The 22,649-nt window shown below is 41.8% G+C and overlaps 1 protein-coding gene and 1 pseudogene across 1 annotated transcript in view; one reads left to right on the forward strand and one right to left on the reverse strand.

Annotated features, from left to right (window-relative positions):
• Nucleotides 1–22,649, reverse strand: part of LOC126270294 (beta-1,3-glucan-binding protein-like) — a 273,194-nt gene that overhangs the window by 228,038 nt on the left and 22,507 nt on the right. The window lies entirely within an intron of this gene.
• Nucleotides 15,694–15,811, forward strand: LOC126288257 (5S ribosomal RNA; annotated as a pseudogene).

Below are 22,649 nucleotides of genomic sequence, written 5' to 3' on the forward strand. Positions count from 1 at the left end.
AGCATGTCAGAAGCGCTCGCTTCTTTTCTACTTCCGTGTTTTATAGCTTACAAGTAGCACAAAAATCATCCACCTGCAACAATGAAGGCGTATCTACAAACACAACATTCCAAATACTAAACACGAGATGTCAAACGATAAACAAAGTCCCAATGTTTTGTGATAACGAATAAAAACACTACTAAATGAAAATGGAGTATCTTTTATCGTATCTTGTCAGTCTACGGGATTTGATGAACACGGAATTGTTTCTTTAACTTTGGAAGTGGATTTAGTGACGCACAAGCTGTTGCTTTCAATTCTTCTGCTGCATTCAGGGAAACTGCTTAAGAAGTCCAACATTTGCAATTGTTTCAATCTACATCTACATTCATACTCCGCAAGCCACCCAACGATGTGTGGCGGAGGGCACTTTACGTGCCACTGTCATTACTTCCCTTTTTTGTTCCAGTCCCGTATGGTTCGCGGGAAGAACGACTGTCTGAAAGGCTCCGTTCGCGCTCGAATCTCTCTAATTTTACATTCGTGATCTCCTCGGGAGGTATAAGTAGGGGCAAGCAATATACTCGATACCTCTTCCAGAAACGCACCCTCTCGAAACCTGGCGAGCAAGCTACACCGAGATGCAGAGCACCTCTCTTGCAGAGTCTGCCACTTCAGTTTGCTATACATCTCCGTAACGCTATCACGGTTACCAAATAACCCTGTGACGAAACGCGCCGCTCTTCTTTGGATCTTCTCTATCTCCTCCGTCAACCCGATCTGGTACGGATCCCACACTGATGAGCAATAGTCAAGTATAGGTCGAACTAGTGTTTTGTAAGCCACTTCCTTTGTTGATGGACTACATTTTCTAAGGACTCTCCCAATGAATCTCAACCTGGTACCCGCCTTACCAACAATTAATTTTACATGATCATTCCACTTCGAATCGTTCCGCACGCATACTCCCAGATATTTTACAGAAGTAACTGCTACCAGTGTTTGGTCCGCTATCATATAATCATACAATAAAGGATCCTTCTTTCTATGTATTCGCAATACATTACATTTGTCTATGTTAAGAGTCAGTTGCCACTCCCTGCACCAAGTGCCTATCCGCTGGAGATCTTCCTGCATTTCGCTACAATTTTCTAATGCTGCAACTTCTCTGTATACTACAGCATCATCCGCGAAAAGCCGCATGGAACTTCCGACACTATCTTCCGACACTTCTTGTAACAAGCAACTTTTATTTCGTGTTTTATTTATTTTTAGAGCAAGACTGTTCATTTTGTTTTTATGTTCACTTAAAAACACCAAATTTTTATCGCCGAAAAGAATTTCGAGTAGGCATCGTCGATGACGCACATTATAAGTCGAGAAGCAAAGAAGCATTTCCATCAGCTTATGTGAAAATATGGCGGGTGCCGGACGGTGTATTTCGTAGCAACGCTCATGATCAGATGTTTGAACTCTGTTCGGTGGGTGACACTTCCAAAGTTTATGCCGAACACAAGTAGCGGTATACGTGGCATCGTTTAGGACGAGCTGTAACCTGCTTCGCTACACCAAACTCCCACCTTGGTCATCCTGCCACCATCAGCACAACGGTTCGAGGCACTCTCTGTCTGTACTGTATAACCAACAAGCAGAGGTTTCACTTTCTTTTCGCCTCCACAACAGTCGACCCTTCGTTCCGCCGCACTCTACCACACCATATTCTGATTCCCCCTACCGTTACACAGCTTTCTCTTATTTCTGTTACCGTACTTGCTCTGAAAGTCTCTCGCTTATCGTGTTGTCTTGGTACTTCCTATTAAATTAAATGCCCGTCAAGGCTGTCCTCTCACAATTATCAGGATTCAGCTTCTTAACTAGGTGTGCAGCACTACGTTTCCGATCAACCATATTTACAGCTCAACCTCGCATCAAACCAAAAACTTGTACTACATTATCATAGCTTTGTGATACCATCAAACAATACAGCTCGTCTTTTTAATATACTAAATTACACTGAAAGTCTACCTATAGTTGTTATATCTGTAGTAGCAAAGTGCTTTTATTTTGCGAATATCAAGTCTCCGGCAATGACAAGACCCAGCTAGAATGAACCTTCCCTTTGTGGTGCATTCTTCACTTCAATTGTTATGGTAGATACGGTTCAGCCAAAAAAAACTCGGGAACTGCCATACGAAAACAGCCGCTGCAGATCCAGAGATTGCTTCGTTAGACAAGAACGTGGTTATCTGACTAACAGAAGAGGAATTGCTGCCTCGTAGAGCCGTTTCCCAGTTCCGGTGTGGGTCGGCTACAGAAGTGTGGCTTTCATGAGAGGTACGTAGGCGCCAGTGCTACAACACTTCCTCATGGTCAAGCGGCAACGGATGGTAATTAGCCGCCCTTCCGGTTCTAAATTTGGAAGAGTTGCGGTTCCAGAGGTACTTTACTGCTAATTATCGTGATGCAGATGTACTTTGAAAACTATAAAAGCTAGGTCACAGGAAGTATTGGTCTCGACGTTTACACTAACACCACTTTATCTCATTCTCTTGCATTAATATATTGAATATAATCGTTCAAAAAAATTTTGAAAACGTAATGTTTTAGTGATCCGTAGCTCTTTTGCCTATCAATTTGGAAGAGCTGTTGTTCCCAAGAAACATTACGGTACTGCTAATTACAGTAATGGAGATGTTTCCCCGACAATTATTCCATGGTAGGTCACAGGAAGTATTCGTCCCGTCGTTTATTGTAACGCCAATTTATCTCATTCTCTTGCATTAATATATTGAGTATAATCGTTCAAAATAGCTTTGAGAAGGGCGTAATGTTTTAGAGATCGGTGACCTTTTTCACAATCTGGTATGGCTCGACCCACTAACAAGAAGAAGTGTCAGGCAGGACGTCGTAGTTAAGGCGTATCTGCGGGAACAGTTGAAGCTTGCAGATTTTGGTGTGTACAGTGTAGCGATGAGAATAAAATCCACTCACAGTTTTATTGGCACGGCTCTTCGCACTGTCCATGAAATACATATGCATGCGTTCATGATTTGCTTATAACCTTCGCCTGACCGCAAACGAAACATCCTTCTTGTCGATAAAGCATTGTTTCCTTCCCTTCTGTGTATATATCATGTCTCCATTTTTCCTTTTCTTCTTTCAGGATGCGGTTGGTTAAAGTTCACATCCTTGATACACTGCTTGTGCCGTTAAGTAACTCTCTGCTGCGTATAACAATCTGCACGCACATAGTTAACCTACTGATGTCCTGAAAGAAGCTCAAGATATTTTCAATCATTTAAATGTTTTCCGTTAGTTTTTGGAACATAATCTAGTTAAAACGCTTTTTAACATTATGTAGAGAGAATAAAATTAATAACTCCAGCAGTCGGTTATTATCGTTACTGACGAGAAGTTCGCTACAGTAGAATGGTTCTTTAGTTTTTATTCTACCTTCGCATTTAAATCCCCCATTGCAAAAGAAGCCGTCGTGGGGTTTCCTGTCAGTCATCGCTGTAACTGATTGTGTAAGTCTTCAACAGAGTCTGACGTCTAAGATTTCTTGCCTCAACTGAGACATCCATTTCATGTTATTTAACTCTTCCTGGAATTCACTAACTTATCTTCTGGTTCTAAACGTTTGCAATTTATTGTGCCTACATACAAAATAGTTCAGAGAAAACGCTGGCAACTGACTGTGAACATAACAAAATGTAACGTATTGTGACTAAGTTAGCGTAAAGTTCTGGTATTGCTTAATTGCTTTACCGGCAATGAGCCAATCACTCGATTCAATCACAACGGTCAACTATCTACAGCTGACCCTACGTAGCTATTTAAGGTGGTCTGAGCACACAGCTCTACTTGTGGATAAGGCAGATGCCAGACAGAAAAACTCAATGCTAATATTTCGTCACTCTGTCCAGCCCTGTCGTGTTAGACTATCAGGATACGCGTAGCAAGGTTATGAACGTCGCAATAATACTCAAGATAATCCAATGGAGGTACCACAAGAAATAGATTGTGCAGCCAGGAAGCTATCCCACAGCCTAGCTGTAGTGGAAGCAGAGGGAGGTTCATTTGAAGAATTGTAAGGCAATGTAAATAAACCCACGAAAGAAGTAGATTACAAGATCATTTTCCGGACAATTATTGCTTACCATATAGGATTACTAGAAGAGACAGAGAAGGACCAACGAAGAGCGGCGCGATTCGTTAAGGGCTCGTTTAGTAAGCGCGGGAGCGCCACCCAGATACTCATCAAGCTCTAGTGGCAGACGCTACAGGAGAGGCACTGGGCATCACGGAGACGTTTAACAGTAAAATTCTCTTCTCGTATTTTCGAAGGAGAGTCGGATAACCTATTACTGCTTCCCACATACACGTCAGGGTATGACAACGACGGTAAATTCACAAAACTTCGACCTCGTTGGATTACGATGAACAATAATTCTATTTATTGCATCAGAAGTTCTATTCTTTGTATCAGTGTTCTGAGCTTTTTTACTAGAAGACTAGCACCCACTACTGAATTAGGAATATTGTGACCTCCAATAGGAACTCAACCTTTCAATCCCGTGCAAACTCCACTTCTTAATGCAGCAATTCTTCTTGCATCAGGAGTAACCGTAACATGAACTCGTCATAGACTTATAGAATCTAATCACATTCAGGCATTACAAGGTTTATTCTTGTCAGTATTACTAAGTTTACATTTCACTACACTACAAGCATATGAATCCTGAGAAGCACACATTATACCATTGCCGATGCAGTTTATGGATCAATATCTTTCGTTGTACATGACTCCACGGCCTTCATGTAATTGTTGGAACAATTTTCTTAAAAACGTGCTGATTTGACATCCAATAAATCAACTCTCAAGAACACACCACTTTGATTTTGAAGGTGGAGCATGATACTGACACTTCGTGGATGTGGTTTGATTATTCCTATATATCACAACTTGTTGATGAGGTAGATAATTGTTTTCCTAGTATAAATAGAACATTTCACTTCCAATCAAAAAGCTCGGAGAGAAAGAGGAAAGGGGGGGGTTATCAAGGCGGTACCAAAAGTAATCCACGCCACTGAGCGCAAGGTGACTCCGTAACAATTCAAAATTAATTTTGAACAGTTTCGTGTCGTCACGTAAATAAGGTGGTCGTTTCACTCTACTATGACAGCAGAAAATGTCGTAAAGCAGATAAACGATGTAAAAATACTTCATTTCTTGTAACTAAAGTAAGTGTGTGTGTTTATGTTCTAGAAGAACCAGTAATGCAACCAGCTGTAAAATGTTCACCCAGAAGCGGCAAAGACTATCTGTGCAGCAGTGGCTGACAGCAGTCCGCAGCTCGTGGTCGTACAGTAGCGTTCTCGCTTCCCGCGCCCGGGTTTCCGGGTTCGATTACCGACGGGGTCAGGGATTTTCTCTGCCTCGTGATGACTGGGGGTTGTGTGATGTCCTTAGGTTAGTTATGTTTAAGTAGTTCTAAGTTCTAGGGGACTGACGACCATATATGTTAAGTTCCATAGTGCTTAGAGCCAGAGCTGACAGCAGCAACGCGCGCCAGACATAACCCCTGGCCGCTACAGCACGAAACGACAGCCACAAGAAATTATATATTGATTGTTAAAGAACAGTGGTAGGGCCCCACGTTTGTCTAGATTTATAGTTCAGTCACGGTTTTGTGGAAAGAAGCAGTTAGTCACAATCGAGGAGCCGAAGAGTACGCGTGCTTGAGTAGGTAAGACGTGTGTTGTGTTTCTGCATGCGGGTAGATACACACTTACGTGTGTCACTATCGATGAGAATTCAGTATCGATTATCAAGACAGTTAGAGACTTTCCGAGAATTCTGTTGGAAAGGTTTCGGAAGTTTGTAAAGATTAGATAATGCAGTAACGTTATTGGAGCACAGTTTAACTGTTTGAAATGTTTTATTGAAATAAAGCATCTTGTAATTTTGTTTTGTATGTGACCTGTGGTCAAGCGATCTTTGAGCGACGGGCTTAGTGTGGTTGGTCCGCTAAGTTAGTTTGAAGACTGGTATATGTGTGTTGTAGATTCTACCAGAAATGAAAGTTTTAATGTCAGCCATTGTGTCTGACGAGCTCCGATTTCGTTGCCTGTAATAGTCTGTTGCACACGCCAAAGGATTTGGGTGTTGCGTATAGTTTGAATATTTTGGGATAATCACACTCTAAGGTAGTTGAGTGTTAGCTGTATGTGTAGATTTTTGGAGGCTACTTTTACTACGAGGTAGTAACTTGTTGCATACTGTGCATTATTTAGTAATAGAGCGTCGTTCTCGAGTTTTTATTGATCGTAGTATCCAGTACAGGAACAGATGGACCGAAAGTGAATTGTGATTACCAGTGTATTTAGCCCGTATGCATTGTTAGTGACGCAGTTATAGAGATTTCTTTGCACTATCTGAACCATTTGAGGACTGAAAATCCAAGTGCTATCATTACTCTAGTGGCGAGTGACATTCAATTGGAACTGTAGTGGGCACAAGTGACGCCACCACCTGAAGTGGCTGAGTTTTGGAAATCTGATTTTAAGTTGACTTTGGAAGTGCTGGTGGTGCGTAGATTTTATGTTGTGTTTCATTATTATTATTTCTGTCTCGTTCAGTGTGGGGATTAGATTTTTGGTCACTCACTCACATCAGCTCTGATTCGTTAAAACCAAAACCAAGTCCTGTATTATCATTTTCCCGCTATTGTAAATAAAGTGAAATCCAATTCTGAACTTTGAGAAGAGAAAAGAAGATAACAAAGGTTGAAAGTTTAAGTGATCTGACGTTAACAAGTATAGCAACAACGCTTACGTCAGCGATATAATATAAATAAATGAATAACGAGTCTTTAAAAAGGAAACAAAAAAGTATTTTATCGAAGTTTAACGACCCAAAGTTTACTATTTACGTATCTTGAAAGGTACCATTGGAGTTACAGTTAAAAAATTGGCAATTATAAACCAATACGCAAAGATATCCATACGAAAGAATTCTGATGCAGTACGAAAGACTATATTTAAGCTTCATTAGCAGGGGTATCGCTAATCAGAGGGTGTAAATAACCGTTGTTTGTTTCCATAGTAACCAATACACTTTTGGCCTGAGAAGACAGCCACTTTATAAAAATAATTAACTGCAGAACATTTTACACATTCTGGAATACGTAAGTTCTGTAATAAGAAGTAGGATTAATTAACTAAATAATATAATGGCAAGTACAACGTTGTTATTATCTGAGTAACGAGTTAAGTAGTGTCAATATTACGTGATAGAGTACGACTGTCCCGTACAATTTTCATTAATAATAATTTGTACGGTACTCACGTTTGTGGTGTATTGATAATCATTATAATTATGTTTAGCTTAACTCAGAAGTATCCATGGGGTCGTTATAAAATTATAGTGTTGGAAAGCTTACTTACCAATTCTATCAGGTACACGAGTGCTAATTATTTTCTGAATTGCTTATACAGTGTTTTCAAGAACCTGTTATCGTCTGAGAGGTAAGACTGAGATCTGTTCCTTTTCTCCAAGAATCATTAGATATTGTTGTTATTCTTGTACTGGGTTGGGGTGACGTCTGAACGTTTTATCAGAGCCAGATACGTGGACACTCGTTGGCGGCAATTCCGGCATAGTGTAACTACCATAGTGTACACTATCTGATAAAAAGCATCCGAACACCTATTAGAGGACATTAATATGAGGTGTGTCTATGCTTCGCCTTTACCGCGGGTTGAACTCTGCAACGGACACTTCCAGTGTGGTGTCTGAATGTCTCTGCAGGAATAGCAGTCCGTCCTTCCGCAAGAACAGAAACCAGAGATGGTAATTATGTTGGGCGCTGGGTCTGTAGAGAAGTCGACGTTCTAACTCATTCCAGTGTGGTCAGGTCGGGACCCTGGGCATTCCAATCCGTTTAAAGATCTTTATTGTCATCATGCCTGACTGATTCTACTTTATGACAGGGTGCATTAAGGAACCACATCCCAATCACAACACCGCCAAACGGTAACACCATCTTCTCCATACTTAACCTTAGCACTGCAACCGGGGGAACGTAACGTTCTACAGGCATTCGTGAAACGCAAAGTCTTCCATCCAGTTGCCACATGGTATAGCACGATGCATCACTCCAAATCACTCGAGTCCTGTCATACACTGTTCAAATGGGTCTGAGCAATATGGGACTTAACATCTGAGGTCATCAGTCTTCTAGACTTAGAACTCCTTAAACCTAACTAACCTAAGGACATAACACAGATCCATGCCCAAGTCAGGATTCGAACCTGCGACCGTAGAAGCAGCACGGTTCCGGAATGAAGCGCCTAGAACCGCTCTGCCACAGCGGCCGGCTGTCATCCATCGTCCAGTGGCGCCGAACTCTTGTCCGACCCATAATGCTGTTACTGCCTCGCCGGCCAGTGTGGCCAAGCGGTTCTAGGCGCCTCAGTCTGGAGCCGCACGACCGCTACAGTCGCAGGTTCTAATCCTGCCTCGGGTATGGATGTGTGTGATGTCCTTAGGTTAGTTAGGTTTAAGTAGTTCTAAGTTCTTGAGGACTGACGACTATAGATGTTAAGTCCCATAGTGCTCAGAGTCATTTGAACCATTTGTTACTGCCTCTCTATTGACAGTATTCCCCATCTCTTTTTATACCGGCGCGTCCGCCTCTCGTGATGTCTGGTGGTCAGTTCCGCATTTCATAGGGGTGTCCGGATACTTTTGATCAGACAGTGTAAATGTAGATAGGCTCACTGATAAAATTCCGAGAGGGAGGTTCCAAAAGGAATAAAGAAAACTACGTTTTTCCCCCATTAAAAAATCGCAATTGTTGTCGTCTAATTTGGTGGATCTGTGACAGTTAGCCGCTGATGACTGCAATCATTCATCATTAGAGCCAGTGTCTTGTTACGAAAGTATGCGTCAGGTCGTCGTTTAGTGCTTATTGTGGTCAGTTAAGTCGATTTTTAAGGATCACGGTGAGCACCAGATGATGACTTGGTGCGTATCTTTCCTAGCGATGTGGTGCTGATGATGACTCATTAGAATTGAACCACTTAACTGCCATAAATGCACCGAATTCTCTCAAAACAATATTAAATGATTTCAAAATACATCGCGTACTACAAAATGGCAAAGTCAGATTCTTCACTTTAATTATTTTCCTTTGACTCCGTTCTCGAATGGCACAGTGATGCAGGGAAACGAGTTAGTGGGCCATGCAGCCTCCACCAGTCGCCGCCTGGTGGATTACAGTGCACAGAAGCAGCAGTGGATAAACAGACGCGTATGCAACGCCGCAGTGGGTGGACGCCCAGGCACGTGCGGCTGCAGCTTTGTCCGGTTGACGCTAAAACCGTGAGACGAGGCAGGCAGGCAGGCAGGCAGCCTTGGAGCGGGCAGCCAAGCACAGGCGGTACGGGCCATGCCGCTGCGGCCGCCAAGGTTAGGGACGGCGCGGCCGTGGCTGTCATTAAGGCGGATACCGACTGTGCCGGTAGCCGAACATCCCCGCTGCATCCTGCACTCGCCGTCTGCAGCAGCACCCGTGTAAGCTACTGCTGCGTCTGAGTCAGCTTACACGTACGAGGGAGGTTTGATAGATCTGATAGATTCCATGAAGAATAGAACATTTTTGTTGCGCTTCCATGGCTGCGAAGGTTGATTATTCCAGGGATCGCATAAGAAATTTCAACAATAGACAGCGTACAGTTCATTGTTGACAGTCATTGGTCAGTGTGTCGACTGCGAGTGAAAATGGAGAAAACAGAGTTTCGTGCTCTTACACTATTGGCCATTAAAATTGCTACACCAAGAAGAAATGCAAATGATAAACGGGTATTCATTGGACAAATATATTATACTAGAACTGAAATGTTATTACATTTTCACGGAGTTTGGGTGCATAGATCCTGAGAAATCAGTACCCAGAACAACCACCTCTGGCCGTAATAACGGCCTTGATACGCCTGGGCACTGAGTCAAACAGAGCTCGGACGGCGTGTACAGGTGCAGCTGCCCATGCAGCTTCAACACGATACCACAGTTCATCAAGAGTAGTGACTGGCGTCACCATTTCAATTGGTGAGAGATCTGGAGAATGTGCTGGCCAGAGCAGCAGTCGAACATATTCTGTATCCAGAAAGGCAAGTACAGGACCTGCAACATGCAGTCGTGCATTATCCTGCTGAAATGTAGGGTTTCGCAGGGTTCGAATGATGGGTAGAGCCATGGGTCGTAACACATCTAAAATGTAACGTGCACTGTTCAAAGTGCGTCAAAAATGTCTCTCAGCACTATGGAACTTAACATCTGAGGTCAACAGTCCCCTAGAACTTAGAACTACTTAAACCGAGGTAACCTAAGAACATCACACACATCCATGCCCGAGGCAGGATTCAAACCTGCGACCGTAGCGGTCGCGCGGTTCCAGACTGAAGCGCCTAGAACCGCTTGGCCACTCCGGTCGGCAAAGTGCCGTCAACGCGAACAAGAGGTGACCGAGAGGTGTAACCAATGGCACCAAACACCATCACGCCGGGTGATGCGCCAGTATGGCGATGACGAATACACGCTTCCAATGTGCGTTCACCGCGATGTCGCCAAACACGGATGCGACCATCATAATGCTGTAAACAGAACCTGGATTCATCCGAAAAAACGACGTTTCGCCATTCGTGCACCCAGGTTCGTGGTTGAGTGCACCACCGCAGGCGCTCCTGTCTGTGATGCAGCGTCAAGGGTAACCGCAGCCATGGTCTCCGAGTTCATAGTCCATGCTGCTGCAGACGTCGGCGAACTGTTCGTGCAGATGGTTGTTGTCTTGCGAACGTCCCCATCTGTTGACTCAGGGATCGAGACGTGGCTGCACGATACGTTACAGCCATGCGGATAAGATGCTAGTGATACGAGTCCGTTGGGATTCAGCATGGCGTTCCGTATTACCCTCCTAAACCCACCGATTCCATATTCTAATAACAGTCATTGGATCTCTACTAACGCGAGCAGTAATGTCGCGATACGATAAACCGCAATCTCGGTAGGCTGGAATCCGAGCTTTATCAAAGTCGGAAACGTGATGGTACGCATTTCTCCTCCTTACACGAGGCAGCACAACAACGTTTCACCAGGCAACAACAACTGCTGTTTGTGTATGAGAAATCGGTTGGAAACTTTCCTCATGTCAGCACGTTGTAGGTGTCGCCACCGGCACCAATCTTGTGTGAATGCTCGGAAAAGCTAATCATTTGCATATCACAGCATCTTCTTCCTGTCGGTTAAATTTCGCTTCTGTAGCACTTCATCTTCGTGGTGTAGCAATTTGAATGGCTAGTACTGTATTAAAAGTTTCCATGTGAACTGTTGGACTGTCCTCAAATCAAGACAGAATTGCATGAAGATCACACGGAGTCGGCAGCATCATTGAATATTTGCTTTTAGATTAATGAATTTATTCGTGGTCGGAAATGTACAGAGGAGGTAACTGCAAAGGAAACCATCTACAAAATCCATGATATGGTAATGCAAGACCGACGAATAAAATTCGTGACATACCTGAGACTGTAGCCATCTCAACTGAGCGAGTGCAAAATATCATGCACGGTGAACTGGCTATGAAGAAGCTGTGTACAGTGTCGGTACCCTGACTGCTTACTATCGACGCCAAGAGCATCCGGCACATCATTTCAACACAATGTCCGATGTTAAATCGCAACCCGCAAGTATTTTTGCGCCGACTTGTGACTGTTCGCGAGACCTGGATCCGTCATTACACGCCCGAGTTAAAACGGCTGTGCAGTGAAGAAAGCAAAGACTGGTAATGTTATGACCACTATTTTTTTAGGATTCCCATGGGATAATCTTCATACATCACTTGGAAAAGGCAGAACCATAACGGAACTCTATTATGCTTCTAGTTGGATCGTTTGAAACTTGCATTGACTGAAAACAGCCCAAGGTTGGCACGCAAGAAAGTGCTCTTCTACGAGGATTATGCACCACCCAACATATCAGCGATACCAACGGCGAACGTGCATGTACTGTGCTTTGATTTAGTTGCTCATCCACCCTATTCATTATACTTAGTCACAAGCGACTTCTTCCTGTTCCGTAACTTAATACTTTGGTTTGCTGCGAAGAAATTTTCATCAGATGAGAAAGTGGTGGTAGCAGTCAACGAGTACTTTGCAGAGTTTAACACAATCCGCTTTCCCATGAGATGAAAAAGCCGCAGAATCTTTTGACCAAGTTATATCCCTCAAAGAAGACTATGTCGAGAAGTTAGGTGACTTGCTTACAAAACAAATACTTTTTCATACTTTTTTCCCAGATCCGTCAAACCAACCTCGGAATCTATTCCCACAATCTTTTTCACCACCCTCATGACTTCTCTTTTGACCAGAGAAAATCGCTGTTTACACTTGTGCAATGTACGTAGAAGTATTCTTCACAATGGGTGCAGATCAGTAGAACAAGGGCCATTTCAGGGCCCAAGCGGCACCAAGCTTAAAAGGGCGCCAGAGGGGTCAGAGTACAAAATTTGTATACAGGATGTCTCATAATTAGTAGCGAAAACTGACGCGGATGAAAGTATACGGTAATATCAGTAAAAACTGTACAGCGAGCAAGTGTCCGTAAACGAACAGTCTGCAAGATAACTGCGAGTATGCGGTTACGAGCCACCGTCAATTTGCGTATCAAATGTTGTGCTAATTCGTATAGAAAACAACTAAATTTCTGCGAGTCGTAAATCAGGGCAATAACGACATTACGGAAATTGAATGCCTTCAAAATGTCAAGTAACACGACATGAATCTGGGCGCCTTCACCCATTGCTAAATTGTTTCATCGCGGGAGAGCGTAATGATTTATGCATCTGCCGACGTTGCTTCATGAGCAAAGTTTGCAGTGCTGTCTGCTAGTTTGGAGTGCTATCTGCTAGTTTAAGACTAAAAAAAGGTTTCATTATAATGACTTTGTCTAGGGGCAAAACTGTCAGTACGTACACTCAATGACCGTAGGAATAATTCATGGTTTTAATATATAGGAAACTATCAGCCTCGATTGCGGTAATGAAACCAACCATTACCTAGGTTTCAGCTCAAATAATTGAGCCTTCTTCAGACGATATACCTGAATCTATAATTTGCCTAAGAGGGCACGGTCTAGAAATAAAACTAAAACAGTCTGAATAGGGGTAGTCACATTTTAAAAATGCGGTACATGTGTGCTAAGTCAACACCAAAACTTAAGCTCTGGCGTGCGCCTCGTCTCTATCCTGGTAAAGGAAGCCTTTGAATTGTGAAGTTATTTAAGTGGTGCTCCGATATACCAATAATTTCAGAGACAACGTCTTTAAGCATTCCAGTAACTTTATCTCTAATACCTCTTATATTTTGATGAAATATGCAAATTCTTTCTCTACTTGGAAACATTACGTCCTTTGAAGGTGACCTCCTTAGTTAGAGGGACTTCCTTTAAGCAGGTATACCTATCAGCTGACTTCACTCTAAAAAAAGATGCAGCTCTAACACCAACTACTACAGGAACTTTTCCACGAGTGATCCCGCCACCACCCACTACACTATCACCTGTAAGCTCCGCCAGCCTCCCCTTTCCACACCTATTGAGGTGTAGGCCACGCCTAGTGAAACCCGATCTATCGATAGACCCAATTTGCACTACTGAAATGTGACCCATGCCCTCAGCTATCAGTGCCCTCTCCTGCCCCAGTTGAAGCGCCGAACAGCCACATCAAGATGAGGCCGATCATGTCGCTGAAACAGTTGCACGAAATGCACATTAGTGCCGCCAGTTTGAGTAGCTATCTTTACCAGGTCACCACTTACATTATATTCCCCGTCCCTATCAAGACTGTTCTCTGCTCCACCCACTATCACTATCTGATCCTCCTCCGTAAAATTCCTACATAACTGCCTTATGCTGAGTGAACACTGCACTAAGCTGCACAATGCCGGTGACCTGGTACTCACTTCGCAACACTGCAACTGCTGGCCCACACCTCTACTGTGCGAACTACCTATCATGTTCCAGTCGATGGGGTGAAGCAACGCTGTATTAAATGTTATCCAGCATAGGGATGGTGGTTATCAATGAAACAGTAGCTTTTCGTTTATATCCATTTTTTCCACGCCACTTCAGCATGACTGTTAGTTAGTTACATGTTCCAAAGATCATTTGAACGATTCTTTTATTGAAATGATGTGGAACGAGTGAGTTTATAGGACATGTACGTGATTATTGTTAACATTAATGAACACATCATCATTTTATTCCCACTCACGCAACTTCACCTAAAAACAAGGTTTTTTACTATACGGTGGCTACTAGTTCTAAGGATAAATTCGTCAATCGAATGAGAATTGTACAGGAGAAATGATTTTTGATCAGATTTAAAACTTGTTAAACCCCTGTCAGACATATTATGTTACTGGACAAATGATCAAAAAATTTTATTGCTGCATAGTGAACTCCTGACTCAGACACTGGCAGCTTTGGCAGTGGGTAACAAAAGTCGGTTTCTGAAATAACCAATTCTAGGTTTTTTATTCCTATTACTTCCTGTAAAAATGTAGAAAGCGAACGAAGACTGAAAAAATTGACTCTCTCAGCTTGAAAATACGTAAAATCGAAATATAAAAGTAAATAGGCAAATAAAAGAAAACTTAGTCCGTCCACCTTTTGCTGCTTTTGTCGAAAAGTGAGAAGTGGTTCAAAGCTAAAAAAAATCATGAGTATTCTTCCACTGATTCTGATTCTTTTTGAAACTCTGCTCAAAAATCATGTTGTAATCGGGGATCATACCACTATTTGGGCATTACGAATTGTCTGTGCCTAAGGGTGAAAACTGAGGTAGAAGAACTCTGTTTCTCGCGTTACTTTGTCCATTTTCAAGGGCTACAGGCAGATAAAGGCACAGTATGTGGACACAGACGGCAGATCAGCTAGTTTCTATTTTTATTGTATACTGTCAATGAATTGTTGTTAATTTTTTTATTTATTAGTGTTATCATAGTTTACTTCCTCTTTTATTATTTCATAGAAATGGCAGACAAATCCCCAATCTTTTAAAGCAAGTGAAGCATTGAACTTCACTGCTACGTCACTTCGTAAAAGCATATCCAGACTATGGTTAGTGTCATTTAGCAGTGAAACGGATGTCCAGCGACGAAGCGAGAAACAACCGTACGTGTACACTGTACGTGCACGTATACCATAAGACACGACACACGGCGACAAGGATATTATTCCCTCAGCAACGTTGTACCAATTCTTACGCCATATGTTTGTTGGTCGTTTCTGTCGGTATTGTCATTAAAATAGCAGTGATCGCTTTTTTTCATTTTCTAAAATCAACCTGTATTTCAAACCAATGCAAATTTTATGAGTAATAATTACTCTTTTTTTAAAGAAAATATGTATTTAAAAACGAAAAATTTTAGCACTGTTGCTATTGGTTAGTTTATATTTCTGTTTTTCAGTTCGTTATTAGTAAATACCGACAAATACCGGTTATTCAGAACTAAAATATCGGTATCGGTTTTAACCGATCAGTTTTTCCCATCCCTAATCCAGCAGCATATTTTCATCTCAAAGCAGTGCAAACATATGCACATTAGAAAGACTGCCTTTATTTAAATTATTGTTTTGTTTCCACTTCAGCCAACGGCTAAGCCGCAGTGCTAACACCGGTTCCCGTCAGATCACCGAAGTTAAGCGCTGTCGGGCCGGGCTAGCACTTGGATGGGTGACCATCCAGACGGTCGAGCGCTGTTGGTAAGCGGGATGTACTCAGCCCTTGTGAGGCAAACTGAGGAGCTATTTGATTGAGAGGTAGCGGCTCTGGTCTAGGAAACTGACATACAGCCGGGAGAGCGGTATGCTGATCACATGCCCCTCCATATCCGCATCCAGTGACGCCTATGGCTAAGGATGACACGGCGGCCGGTCGGTTCCGTTGGACCTTCATCTACATCTACATCTACATCCATACTCCGTAAGCCACCTGACGGTGTGTGGCGGAGGGTACCCTGAGTACCTCTATCGGTTCTCCCTTCTATTCCAGTCTCGTATTGTACGTGGAAAGAAGGATTGTCGGTATGCTTCTGTGTGGGCTCTAATCTCTCTGATTTTATCCTCATGGTCTCATCGCGAGGTATACGTAGGAGGGAGCAATATACTGCTTGACTCTTCGGTGAAGGTATGTTCTCGAAACTTTAACAAAAGACCGTACCGAGCTACTGAGCGTCTCTCCTGCAGAGTCTTCCACTGGAGTTTATCTATCATCTCCGTAACGCTTTCGCGATTACTAAATGATCCTGTAACGAAGCGCGCTGCTCTCCGTTGGATCTTCTCTATCTCTTCTATCAACCCTATCTGGTGCGGATCCCACACTGCTGAGCAGTATTCAAGTAGTGGGCGAACAAGCGTACTGTAACCTACTTCCTTTGTTTTCGGACTGCATTTCCTTAGGATTCTTCCAATGAATCTCAGTCTGGCATCTATTTTACCGACGATCAACTTTATATGATCATTCCATTTTAAATCACTCCTAATGCGTACTCCCAGATAATTTATGGAATTAACTGCTTCCAGTTGCTGACCTGCTATTTTGTAGCTAAGTGATAAGGGACCTATCTTTCTATGTATTCGCAGCACATTACACTTGTCTACATTGAGATTCAATTGCCATTCCGCGTACCATGCGTCATGCACCATGGCCTGTTCGGGACGAGTTTGGTTTTAGTTTAGTTTTTACTTCTCAGTAGAGTAAGTTTTCTACTTTAATAAGATATTTTAAACATAGCTGCACAACAGCAACGGTTTCACGTAACCAAATTATAAACAGCCGATCAGTTGCAATGTATAAAGAAATTCTTCTCCTAGGTTTCGACAAATATAAATGTGTCTTCTTCAGAAGGTAGCAATTTTACATTATTAAGGACTAATAATAAAATCTGTCTAATATGAACAAAAGTATCTTAACAGGGCGCCACCTCGCTCTCTTTTGCATTCACAGGTACAGCCTTGGGCAGGGTTTTATGTCCGCATTATTGCAGAAGACATATAGCATTTCTACAGGAACAGCAGAAAAAATTATTAACAACCGTTAAAATGTTTTTAAAGTTCCCATGCAAGAACAGCTCGGGGACGATTGCAGCTCAGTTATCAGCTTTGTATCTTTGACGAGGGATATCACAGTCACTGATAATCGTTTCCACATTTCGTTAACTAAATCTTTCCGATTCTCTTCGGTTGTAGTTCCTTTTCCTCCAATTCACGTATTGCACTTAACGCTAAACATTCGTGTAACGTTAACTTTGAAAAGTAAGTGGAGAGATATTTCCGTGTCGTTTCTGTATCGCGTACAACAGACTTGCACAAATTTATATAATTCTTTGATTTAATTCTTATCCGGCGTCCGTCATTCTCATTTACTGTCCATTTCGCTGTGTTATTTTTAATGACAATTTCTGAAGGCTCAATTCATTAAATTTGAGTATATTAACCCAGACAGAAGTTACATACATAAAATGCCATATCCTAACCGATACCCGAAGTGATTTAAGAAAATCACAAAAAAACTAAGTCTGGCTGGGATTAAAGCCAGATATTTCTGGGCCCTAACATTGCCTCCATTGCCTCTTGTCACTCTCTTCCGTTGGCTCATTTGAAAATTTTTTCGCATCAACAGAAATGAAGGTCACAGTTCACTATCCTGATAACAGAGACTGGGACGCTTAATCACTCCTCTGTTCTGCAATTAATTTAAACTTTTTCTACCGGATAATGTGGAAAGGAAATGTCTGCACAACTTCTGCATCAAAAGATATCTGCAGTGAGTGGAACGATGCCAAAAGTGATGACTACGAATTCATATATTGCAACTGCCAACAATGCTCACATGGAAATATGCTGATGTGTTTCTCAGTCGTCCCTAAAAGGTGGACCGTTGGACAACATTCTGCCATCATTTCCATCCGTCTGTTACATTGAGAAGCAAGGTGTAAATAAACAAATTAAAGTTGTAAGATTTCTAATTAATATCTGGTATTAAATGAAATTGGATGTGTCATATTTCATACTTGTACGTTAAACATTTTTGGAACGGTAAGTCTTCGATAGTCGCCACAGAGGTTCTGATTACAAGCACTGCGATATTTCATTGTCAGTAGTACTGCTGTTGCGGCGGCATCCTAAGAGAACCTTTCGAGAGAATCGGGCGTTTGCTATACTACAGAGCAGATGGAAATAACTTGCAGAGCACAGAGAGAAAATTACAGAGGTTGATCAATTCTGAAATATTATTTGGTAAAGAGTAATTTCGAAAGTAGAGAAGTCAAGGTACAGTTGTTGCTGCTTTGCTTATTTATACGTAATTGTCTATTTGAACAACGGAAGGTTTTAGTGCAATCTGTCTTGGGTTAGTTCGTTTCATTGTTCAGTTGAGAATAAGTAGTTATCAGTTCAGATGGCTTGCACTCAGAAGTTATAGATTTTACAACTTCCTTACCATTTTCAGTATTTAATCACTTGGCAGAGTAAAATTTATATTAAAAGATAAATTGTGTAAAGATAATTGTAATAATCAGACAATGAGTTTGTTTTTACAGTAGTTTTTAACGGTCAGTTTTCTGACAGAGTGGAATACAGTTGCTTAAAAGGTGAAACATTATCTACTTAGAATAGTTCCATTCGCTTACACTGAATTGTCCAACGTTTGCATGTGTTGTGCTGCATATTTTTTGTTCTAAAATCATTTAACAGCCTATATCGTATAAATATTTCTTTAAGACAACCGATTTCGACATACGTTTCTGTCATCTTCGGATCTAAAAATATAGTTTTGTTATGAAACGTGTTCATTTTACGTTGGACCTCATTACTGAACTGTTGGTGCAGCTCTATTAAACCCCAGAGCCTCCGCAGCATATCGTATCTCGTTACCGTATCACTGAAATACGATAATAGCGAATTTGAATTATTGGTGCTTTCACTTATCTGAGTCGTTGTAAATCCAGCTCAAATATTGGTCATTAACAACTAGAGCTTTCAAGGCACAATATAACATTTATCTCATAACTGGAAGTGCCGGCATCAAATACTAGTCCAACGTCATGTTCTGTGATTTCCCTACAAAACTAACTGCAGCCAATCTACCGATCACGCCGTCGACTGACGTTTGAAGCTTAAAGAAGAAAAAAGCCTTTAATTCTGTTAATTCGTCCTTCTGCATAGCGTATTAAGTACCTGAAACGTTGGACTGCGAAAGGACAATAAAAAAATTAAATGAAGATGTACTCAAGAAATTTTGGTGGACAGACGTCTTTGGAAAACTTTTACCATACAAAGTGACGGTTAGTGCAACATCTTGTTTGTTGCCCAGAACGAGCAAATTTGGCCCTGGAAAGAGCTTTGGAGGGGATGAAGGAGCTGTGGCAAAGCAAACTTAAAATGTTACACGTATTATCGAAGAATACGAGTAACAAATATGAAGCGGAGGAGATTAGCATGAGGTAGGAAGAGTCGGAGGGAGGAATCGCACCAGTAAAAACGATGAATCACGTGAAAAGAGAAATATCGTAATAAATTAATATCTGGCGGTTCTTACCAATCTTGAATTCGAGCCCATTTCATGGTCTTGCGCATTAACGGCGCCGTTTCACTGTTAAAATGACACCTCTTTGAATAAGTAGTAGTAAAGAGTACGTTGTCGGACACGAAAACACAGCGTAATGTACCGGGAGTCCACTCTATTAGTTCTAAGCTGTGAACTACAGCGGCGGTACATTACCTACAGAAATGATGGATGATAATTTACGTATTTTACCCAGCAACAACAAAAATGAGTTGTTGAGATATCTCAAGACTGCAATAACTTCATTACTTTTATTTAGCTTCTCTGGATGGGACAAATCATTCTGTTGTGACAATTAACCGTTATTATGCGATCTATGCAATAAAACTTGTACTTCAAACTGTGGTCTACTTTGTTCAAAATATTTCAGTACATCACAAACTTAGTTGAACTTACGATATAAAAGTAGCTCAGGAAGTTTGTGACCGTTATGCAAATAACTGAGCATGTCCTTATCATCGCTGTAGGTCGTTAATAACGAGAATCCCCTCTTTATTAAGAAGTTTCTATTAACGGATTAACCGACTGCCAATTATAAAAACGATAGCGACTAAAATTCGCGGCAGTCGCAAATCAAAAGCAATTACCCAGGAGAACGACGACAAAGTAGCGTTATGTGTGCCACGTTCGTGACAGACGATTAACGTTAGCTACTCTCGTGAAGTGAAAACTTGCCTCGGCCCTCCCGTTACGTAAGCGATTCTGATTTTGGCCGACTTACCTGCTCGCAGCGCTCCATGACTCCTAATTTCATAGGACTATTATTGCGAAAATGCCGAATATGTATTCACGGCTAAGTGACAAAGTCTTTCAAAGGGCGACTGCGTTCCACACACGAGCCTTTCCAATAGTGTTGCTCATGAAACATGGTAACGATGTATCGAAACATTTATCGAGGGCTTTTAAACGCTACAGAACTTTCCCTAACGTTAACATGCCGCTTTAGTGTCGGTCAGTTAAGCTACTGAACGTGTGTGAGGCACTGAATCGTACAATCAAGTAACAAGGACTTCGATCATTCCGCTACAGAAACAGGTTCGACGATTACGAAACTATCATCTTTGAACAAATGGTTGCCAAGGATACCACCAATGACGATAAAATCATAAAAATACAATGAATGTCAATTTAGTCTTTCTGTAAATATTGCGACAACAGTGTCGTAATAGGAAAAACACTTTGAGCATATCAGCTTTTCAGCTATGCCAGTGTAGCATGAGTAGTTCAGAAACAAGGCATCCCGTATTCTCCCAATACAGTACTCGTATTCCGTCAACAAGATGTCCTGCATTCTTACACTTAAAAGGCTGTTCCACCATATATGGTGATTTCAATCACTGTTTATCTCACAGAGAATCTAATTGTTTATCGGTACATTGCAAAAAATGTCCGCATGAAACCAGAATATTCATCTTCCACAGGTTTCCAGATTTTTATAATTTCGTGCACAGTCTGTAAAAACGGAACCCGTATAAGGGTTGTTCGTCTGTCTGTCCGACTGTTAAGAAACCTTTTCCTCAGAAACGGGTAGATGTATCAAGTTCAAATTTATGTCCCTTGGCGGCGTAAAAAATTGATGCTCTTAAGTCAGTGCAGTCAAAGGATTCGGCCATTTATGTCTCACAGTTTGACACCCGTAAACTGAGTCACCAAAAATTATATTTTACTACCCGTTGACCTGGACCCATAAAATTCAGCGAGGTACAAGATTTAAAAGTCAAATGAATAAAAAAATCTGAAACTTGTGAAATATTAATTAAATCACATTTAAATTATCTTTTGCCATTTGAGCATACATTGGATACGTCATCCGTCTAAAGTATAATAGACGAATTTTACTGCACGCAAAGATAAAATTTAAGCTGTAGTCAAGTTTTAGTAAGTAAATTGAAAAAGATTTTAGTAAATCTTCCCTCTCTATATATATCAACTGAAATCCCCTGTTCGTTTCTTATTGTACTCGAATGTCCGGACTAGTCTGAGAAACTACAGCAGGGAATTTGATACTCTCTTGGAACTCCCGGGTCCAATATCTTGCCAATATCGATATCGTTGAGATTCTCGGTTCCTAGGGTGGATGAACCGTATATACAGATGCCGATTTTGTACAGAATCCTCAGTGAATTCCTCTCTTCATCTCAGAGTAGTACTTACACGCAGGATCCTCAATTATTTGTCAGACATATTCCAGTCTCTGTCTTCCCCTTCACTTATTACCCTCTACAGCTCCCTCCTCGTTTGCCTCAAGCACGATGAAAGTTATTCATTGACGTCTTAACACATGCCATGTAATCCCGTCTCTTCTTCTTGTCGCAGGCCGCGGTGGTCTAGCGGTTAAGGCGCTCAGTCCGGAACCGCGCGACTGCTGCGGTCGCAGGTTCGAATCCTGCCTCGGGCATGGATGTGTGTGATGTCCTTAGGTTAGTTAGGTTTAAGTAGTTCCAAGTTCTAGGGGACTGATGACCACAGATGTCAAGTCCCATAGTGCTCAGAGCCATTTGAACTTCTTGTCAATGTTTACCACATATTCCTCTCCGCCCAGATTCTCCACATTTGTTATTTTATCAGTCCACCTACTTTTAAACATCCTTTTCAAACACCAATGCCCAAACACTTTGTCTTCTTTTCCTGTTTTTCCGGTTTAATTACAGCGCATAAAACAAGGCATGTTGTTTTTACAGCCGCGAGGGGTGGGCGCGCGGTCAGGGGCGTCTTGTCACGGTCTGCACGGCTGCCCCCGTCGGAGGTTCGAGTCCTCCCTCGGGCACGGGTGTGTGTATCGTCCTTAGCGTAAGTTAGTTTAATTCAACAGTGTGTAAGCTTAGGGACCGATGACCTCAGCAGTTTGGTCCCATAAGAGCTTACCACAAATTTCCATTTTTTTTAAAAGAAAGCACTGTTTTTAGTATTAAACAAACACAACTGTATTTTAATTCTATTTTCTTATTACGTGAAAGGCTGCAATTTGGTCTACTTTAA

The sequence above is a fragment of the Schistocerca gregaria genome, chromosome 1 (genome assembly GCF_023897955.1).
Source record: "Schistocerca gregaria isolate iqSchGreg1 chromosome 1, iqSchGreg1.2, whole genome shotgun sequence".
Lineage (NCBI taxonomy): Eukaryota > Metazoa > Arthropoda > Insecta > Orthoptera > Acrididae > Schistocerca > Schistocerca gregaria.